The sequence below is a fragment of the Apium graveolens genome, chromosome 3 (genome assembly GCF_009905375.1).
Source record: "Apium graveolens cultivar Ventura chromosome 3, ASM990537v1, whole genome shotgun sequence".
Taxonomy (NCBI): Eukaryota; Viridiplantae; Streptophyta; class Magnoliopsida; order Apiales; family Apiaceae; genus Apium; species Apium graveolens.
Window position 1 is genome coordinate 156225282 of NC_133649.1, and position 8584 is coordinate 156233865.

Below are 8584 nucleotides of genomic sequence, written 5' to 3' on the forward strand. Positions count from 1 at the left end.
TAACCTAGGCTTGTGTCAGTGACTTATAACCTGTAGCTCTGATACCAAACCTGTGGCGCCCTCCAAACCCGGGTCAGAAGTTTGGGGTCCACACAAACACCTTAATTATAACCTGCTTATAACAATAATAAAGATAATAATAATATATGCAATGACCCTACTTACCAATCACCACGGACCGCAACAGGTTAAAGTATGCACACAAGCCAAACACACTAATATATTACAAACCGTTTAAATCCCAACTATTTCAAATTCAAATTGAGTATTAAACATTATTACAAACTTTTACAAACTTAAATTATTCCAAAAGAAGCCTACTAGCTCAGCTTTCTTAACCTGAACCCCTAGCTCTCGCGCTGGACTGGGGATCCTCTTTACCAACTGGTTCCTTTTTAACTGGAAAGAATATAAACAACATCGCACAAATGAGCTAACTAGCTCAGCAAGTCACAATGACAAAACTGAGAATAATGATCATCAGGTGAATATGTTTATGATATCAAGTGAACAATGGATTATGATTTAGAATTGGATATTATACTTTTAATTTAAAAACCAAGGTTAGGCTGCTGATCAGTCACGCACTAACCTCGAGCAAGGCACACAGCATTGCTCTAACTACTGGATCCAAGGCACACATTGTCCTAACTTGACCATTATATGGTCTGACCATGAATCTGGTCTATAATTTATAAAAATAATCCAATTATAACATAATAACAGAATATGCAATAATAAACAATAACCGAAATCATTAACAACAATAAATGTTTAACAATGAAAGGGTTTAAATCCTTGTAAGGATCAACAAGGTACTTTTAAAGCTTGAATGCTGGGTAATGAAAGAATTGGATAATAAAGGAAACAACGTTTCAGGGTTTCAAGGATTTGGTCTTTCAAAGCATAAGATATTATGGATTGAGTATATAATAATTCAGTTCAGTGTCTGGTATTTAGTTTGTATATATTTGTGGAGTAGTATCGTAGATTTGTGGTTCTTGTTTGGGTATACAATAATCAATGGATTAGAAAGAATATGGTTCATAGCTCAAGAACAATAATTAAAATCAGGATTTAGGTTTCCGTGCTTCAAAGCACTTGCAATGTCAACAAGACTATCAAGAATTACAATATCTCGAGAAAGTTCAGAACACTTGCCTGATATTAGCTTACTATCCTGCACTTGCTTTCAATCACAATCGTCTTACTCCTCAACTACCTGTTTCCCTTTCCTATGCCTTGCCTCTTCTGCTCACATATCATAAGCATCTATCAATAATTTACTCACGGAATTCTATTCAACACATACTTCTATCTACCCTTCGTTTTACCCAAATCCGATTAACGGATTGAAAGTTATGCGATAATCAAGTAAACACCGAATATATAGACCGATAGTCAATTAACAAGTCATATGTAGCACATAATACATCACGTAATCAATGATATATTATTTATAAAGAAATCTCGGGTCATAAATAGGCTTTCTGGTATTTAAAATGATTTTTAAAACATTTTTCGGAATTAAAACGGGTCGTTGGATCAATTTCGGGTTAATAAACAGGGTTCGGTTGGCCAATTCTGGCTCCGAAACAATGTTAGAATAATTATCGAGCCTTGGAAATAATTTAGAATAATATTTTAAAGCTTGAAACTATTTTTCGTAATTTTTAAATCATTTTTAAATAATTAAATCTAATTAAATAATTAATTAAAAATCAATTAATAATTAATTAAATCAATTAATCAATTAATTTTCGAATTAATTGACTAATTAATCAATTAAAAATTAACTGAAATTAATTAACTAATTAATTCAGATTTATTTGTGAATAAAAAATAATTTTTAGAATTAAAATAATAATTTTTAGAATTTTCAGAAATTAAAAACATATTTTTATAATAAAAATAAATAAGAAATATGATTTTTAAACATTTTATAAACAAGAATCCTAAATTTGCAAAGTCTGGAAACCTCAGGGACCTAACTGCATCATTTTCAAAAGTTGGGGTACCAAACTGTAATTTTCCAGCTCTTCGCCGGAAAACAGTCGGGTTCGCCGGAGAACACGTTCCCGGCGTCCTCACCCCACCAACACCTCCAGATCACATCTAGACAACATCAGGAACACAACCATGCAATCAATTCATCCTAACAATCCCTGAGTTGGCCGGAATTTGGCCGTGAATTTTTCCAGTTTCCGGCGAACATCAGAAAACTTCAAAACACAACTCCCTTCTCTACAGACCTCGTTGGTTCATGAAACTTATACGACTAGATTGCAAATTTCACAGAGAACACAACCCACTATAACACATCATCAATATATCACAGAATAAGAAACCCCCAAATTTTAATTAAAAACATTCATACGGGTTATAAACCCTAATTTTGAAATTCGAAAATCAAACTCAAATTTGAACATGTTATTGAACTCCAAATCAGACGTATGACATATGAAAACCATCAGGAAAACAAGCTCTACAACATGCAATCATCAAATCATACAAACAATCATCCGAACAAAAATTCATATTTTTAATAAAATAAATTTGAAAATAAATAAATTTTTAGAAAAATAACCTTGATTTCTGCAGTGAAACAAAGCTCAGAATCTGATAGAACACTTCAAATCCTTCGTTTTGGTTACTCAAGCTTTGAAAACAGAGATCGGTAACGCCTTCGTTTTGCTGTTTGATTCTTAGAACAGTTTTAAGAAATTAGGGCTTTTCTCTGAAAATTATATAATTAACTATCTGCAAATGATTTTGATACGAAATAAAATACGGTAAAAGGCTATTTATAATTATGGAAAATTTGTATCCCGTTGGATCATTCTGGATATAAAACGGTACGTTTATTTGTAAAAACTGATCCAAACGGTATCGGTTTTCGGGATAATTATCCAAATCAGTACAATTTGTACTGCGGTCTTGGTCTCAGCGCTTGGTTAAACGTATGACGAAGTGATAATTGGGATAGTTTAATAAAAAGCTCCTGTTTATCGAAAATACGGGTTTTATTGATTTACTGAAACGAATATTGTATCGAAAATGTTGCGCCGGGACCCGCGCAGGACAAACCGTACGCCGGGTCGAAAAAGTCGAAACATGGAAAATGCTCGGAATATTACAATTAGGTTAGGAAGGAGTTCTCGGAAGAGTTTCGGGTTCCAAAAACGTAACAACGGTTGACGTCGGTTGGTTCCCGTTTTTATAAAATAGATTTTAATTACCCGGAAAAAGATTTTAGAAATTTCATATGATTCTTATAAATCCATAAATCAACATAAAAATAATTAGGAAGATATGACAATTATCTATATTTTATTTTGGACATATAAAAATTAAAATACTCAATTAATATTATTTTTGAATATTCAAGTACAGATAACACTTAACAATTAACTCACAGAATAGATACTGGGCACACATAATAATATCAAAAATAATTATATGATATATCCCGGATATTACAATCCATGTTGTCCCCATCAACATTTTCTAATGCTCCCCTTATAGTTATGCTCTCTGAGACTTCAAAATTTGAGTTGGATCCTTCAGGATTTGAAGAATCAGAGTTTCCAGAATTATCAGAATTTGGCTCATCTGAACTTGATGAATCAGAACTTGAAGAGCCAGTGACAGGTTCTGATGCTTCTTGAGAGTCTTAAGTTTTGGTAGGATCTTCAGCTTGCTCCCCCCTGAACAGGTGCATTTTCCCTTGGAGTATTTACCACAGTTTCAATGACATAAGAATTTAACCCGTCAGAACTTACAGGATCAGGATTTAAGCCATCAGAATTTGCAGAATCAGAATTTAAATCTTCATTTTCAAATCTCAGCTGATCATGATCATTGAAATCTTCAAGTCCAGTAATCTTTTTATCATCAAAAGATACATTGATAGATTCCATGACAACCCTTGTTCTTAAATTGTAGACTCTGAAGGCTTTTGTGGAAAGTGGATATCCAACAAAAATTCCTTCATCAGCTTTTAGATCAAATTTTGACAGTTGTTCAGGATGAGTCTTAAGAAGAAAACACTTACATCCAAATCCATGAAAGTATTTCAGATTTGGCTTCTTTTTCTTTACCATCTCATATGGTGTTTTTCCATGCTTGTTTATGAGTGTAGCATTCTGTGTAAAACAAGCAGTCTGCACAGCTTCAACCCAAAAGTAGGTTGGTAGCTTTGCTTCATCAAGCATAGTTCGTGCAGCTTCAATGAGAGTCCTGTTCGTTCTTTCTACATCTCCATTTTGCTGTGGAGTTCCAGGTGCAAAAATTCCTGCTTAATTTCATGCTCTTTGTAGAACTCTTCCATGATTGAATTCTTGAACTCAGTGCCATTATCACTTCTTATTATTTTAACAGAATCTTCGACCAATTTATCCAACTGTTTGACATGATCAGTTAGATTAGATGCAGTTTCATTCTTCTTGTGCAAGAAATACACCCAAGTGTATCTTGTGAACTCATCCCCTATAACCGTAACATATTTCTTCTTTACAATAGACAAGACATTTACTGGACCAAATAGTCAACATGTAGTAAGTGATAAGGCTCAAGAATTGAGGATTCAGTTTTGCTCTTGAATGAAGATTTTCTTTGTTTTGCCTTTTGACATGAATCACAAAGGCCATCAGGAGCAAATAGTGATTTTGGCAGTCCTCTCACAAGATCTTTCTTTACTAGCTCATTTATGTTATTGAAATTTAAATGAGAGAGTCTCTTGTGCCAATTCTAGCTTTCTTCAATTGATGCTCTACTCAACAGATAGATTGCAGAGCCATCAGAGTTTGTTGAAAGTCTGGCTTCATAAATTTTACCATGCCTGTAACCTTTCAGAACTACTTTGCCTGTAGAATTACTTACAACTTCACAGTGTTTTTCAAAGAAATCCACATGATAACCTCTGTCACAGATTTGACTCACACTTAGCAAATTGTGTTGAAGTCCTGAGACATGAGCTACTAATTCAATGATGACATTTCCAAGATTGATATTTCCATATCCCAGAGTCTTTCCCATGTTTCCATCTCCATAAGAAACTCCTGGGCCAGCTTTCTCCACAAAGTCTGATAGCAGGGCTTTATTTCCAGTCATATGTCCTGAACATCCACTGTCCAGAACTAAGATGTCTTTCCTGTTGCCCTGCAATCACAAAGACCACTATTGGTTAGTTTTAAGGACCTAGACTTGCTTGGATCCTTTGGCCTTTTTAAGTTTGTTAGTATTTGCAGTGGATTTAGTTTCAAAGTTTATGCTAACATGCTTTTTATCAGAATTTATATCAGAATTTGCATCAGACTTTACACTATAAGGAATAATACTAACTTTCTTCAAAGAAGGTTTTATTTGATAATAATCATAGTACAAACTATGATATTCCTTACAAGTATAAATGGAATGCCAGAAACTATCACAATGAAAACAAGGATTTTATGGTTTAAACCTAACAGACTGACTCTTAACTCCTGATTTAGGAGGTAAAGAGTTTATATCTTTATTTTTCCTGCAAAAAGAAGTAAGATGGTTAGAGTTTCCACAGTTGTAACATTTCTTTATAGGAGCATTAGGAACAGGCATATAATTATTGCTTTTATTCACACCTTCCTTTCCATTCCTATTTTTCCTAGCTTCCTTTACCTTGTTCACATTTCTAACCTCTTTCAGCTTATGCTTAAGCTGCTTCTTTGTCATTAAGCCTATGTTTACTTCAGCTGGTTTATCCTGTTTTAATTTGTCAGAAGTTGACTTTTATTTGACTTCTGTCCTAGATTCTTTCATCTTTTCAGAATCAGACTTTACAGTTTTTGCTACAAACTTAACAGGATTTACCTTTGGCTTAGCAGTCTGTTTAACAACGACTGGCTCAATTTGCACAGTTCCTTTCTCACTTTTATCATCTCCATAACCTAAGCCCTCATTCCAGTTTCCACTACTTAGTATATCCTGAGTTGTTCTGCCAGAGTTAGTCCAAGTTCTGATGATCTCTCTTTCCTTTTCTAAGTCAGCTTTTAGAGATTCATTCAATTTTAACATTTCATCTCTAACATACAAAGCATCATCTCTTTTCTAAATAGTCATTTTTATTTTTAAAAGCAAGATTTTCAGATGTTAATCTTTCACATGTTAAAGTCTGATCTTTATAACTAATGAACATGGTTTTAAGATATAATCTCAACTCAGTAATATCATCAGTATGAAAAGCATAAGTTGTTTGAGGTACCTTCAATTCAGCAGTTTCAGTAGTGCTATCAGCATTTGCCATCAAGGCATAGTTCACCTCATTTTCAGAATCTGAAGTGTATGTCCACCTTTTCTTCTTTGTGACAAGTGCCTTGCCTTTGTCACTTTTTTCATTTCTTGCAGTCAGGAGATATGTGGCCTCTTTCACCACAATTGTAGCATTTGACATTTGAGTTGTCTCCTTTTCCTTTCCTTTTCCCCTTTTTGAGGTAGCCATTTTAGGAGATTCCTCCTCAACCTTAAGAGCAAATGTCCTTGACTTCCATGCCTCTTGCTCCTTTGATCCATCTCAAGTTCATAAGTCTTAAGCATACCATAAATTTCATCAAGAGAAGTTTCAGTAAGGTTATAGTTGTCTCTTATGGTAGTAGACTTCAAATCCCAATTTTCAGGAAGAGCTAAAAGGAATTTTAGATTTGAATCTTCAAGATCATATTCCTTTTCCACCAGTGACAGATCATTCAAGAGTTTGACAAACCTAGTCATATAAGTCAGTTAATGACTCATCAGCTTTTGAGTCAAAGTGCTCATACTCTTGAGTGAGTATAGTCCTCCTGTTCTTTTTGATTTCCAGTTCCCTGACATCTTGTCTCCAAAGCATCCCATATCTCCTTTGCAGTCTTGCATCCAATTACCCTGTTTGACATGACATTATCAATGGCACTATACAGCAAATGCCTTACCCTTGCATCATTGGCAATAGATGAGATGTCTTTAGCTGTGTAATCACCTTTATCCTTTGGTATGGACTTTGCTGGTTGATCAGCAACTGCAACAGAGAGCTAATTGGTAGGCTTATATGGTCCTTCATTAATTCTGTCAAGGTATTCTGGATCTGTAGCTTCCAGAAACATAGCCATTTCACTTTCCATATGGGATACTCAGAAGGTCTCAGTATGGGAACTCTAATAGTCTCATATCAACTGTGGGTTTGAGTGTTTTGAGTTTCTTGAGTTTTGGTGGGCTTAGTTGGGGTTTGTTTTTCTTCAGACATGATTGTTTGGATATTTACTGTATGTGTGTTAATAGAGAAGCTCTGATACCACTTGTTAGGTCACACAACACTATAGAAGAGGGTTGAATATAGTGTTTATACAATCAAATCGATTTAACACAAGTATGTAACAAAGATCAAGTATATTCAAATAAACTCTGTTACAATATAAACTGTTGTTCTCTCTCAGTGATGAAAAAAAAAGCACGAAGAGCTGCTAGGTTACAATGTATAATCTTCTCGATAATGATAACACATATAGTGTACCCTAAGCTGTGTTTATATAGTACACAGTTACAAGATATATTCTAATTGATATGAAATATAATTCTGTCTCCTAAAATATATCAATTAGATATCTTCTAAAAGTCTTCTAGTCCTCTAACTCTTCATGCATATCTTCTTTTGTTTTAGTCCAGATCTTCTCCTGTAAATCAGCCGCATTTCTTATCTGAAAGTCTTCCCGCACTTAAGTACTGATATGTATCTTCTGATACCTTAAGTTCTGATATTAAGTTCTGACTTCAGTAAGTTCTGATTGAAGTATGTCCTGATATGTCCAGTTGTTAAGTTCTAAAAACTAAACACAAATCATATTAGACATGACATCTCAAATATATCCAACCCATCCTCTATTTTTTAAACCATTTTCGGCAATACACTGGCTTTATCATTACATATCCTATGCTCGTATATATTCATCGTGTATACACCATCCACACTCACCCATTCCTTCGTATCACCAAATCGACCATCATTCTAACAACTACTTACAAACAAGTTTGTCACTGAATTTCGGCTATATTTCGACTATACATCTGCAAACCCTATTGATCTCATTTTTCATCCTATCACAATAGATATGACTTTATAAAACCCCCAACAATGTTGTTTCACCTGCTCCACCATCGACAACACTATAACCAACACCTTCGAAAACTGTCAAAATTTCAGAGGTGTAAAATCGTGGTAATTTGTGTTTCAAAATTTTTGGATTAAAATTTTAGTAATTTTACTTTGATTTTGGTTATTTTAATGGTGTGGGCGGTGGTTCTGGTGTGATTTTAGTAAAAAGATTTAGTAATTCCAGTTTTATATAGGGAGTACACATTAGTCTTTTTGTAATTTGTCAATGTCAATTTTTAAATTACTCAAAGATGTTTATTAGCATTTTCATAACTGATTAAAAATCATGTTCATATATAATAAACATAATAGATAGACAACATAATTGATTCAAATAAATTTTAATATTAGTGGGGAAAAATGTTTTGATAATTTTATATTTATTAAATCTGGAGAAAATATTAAATTAAATGCAGTTAGTGAGTT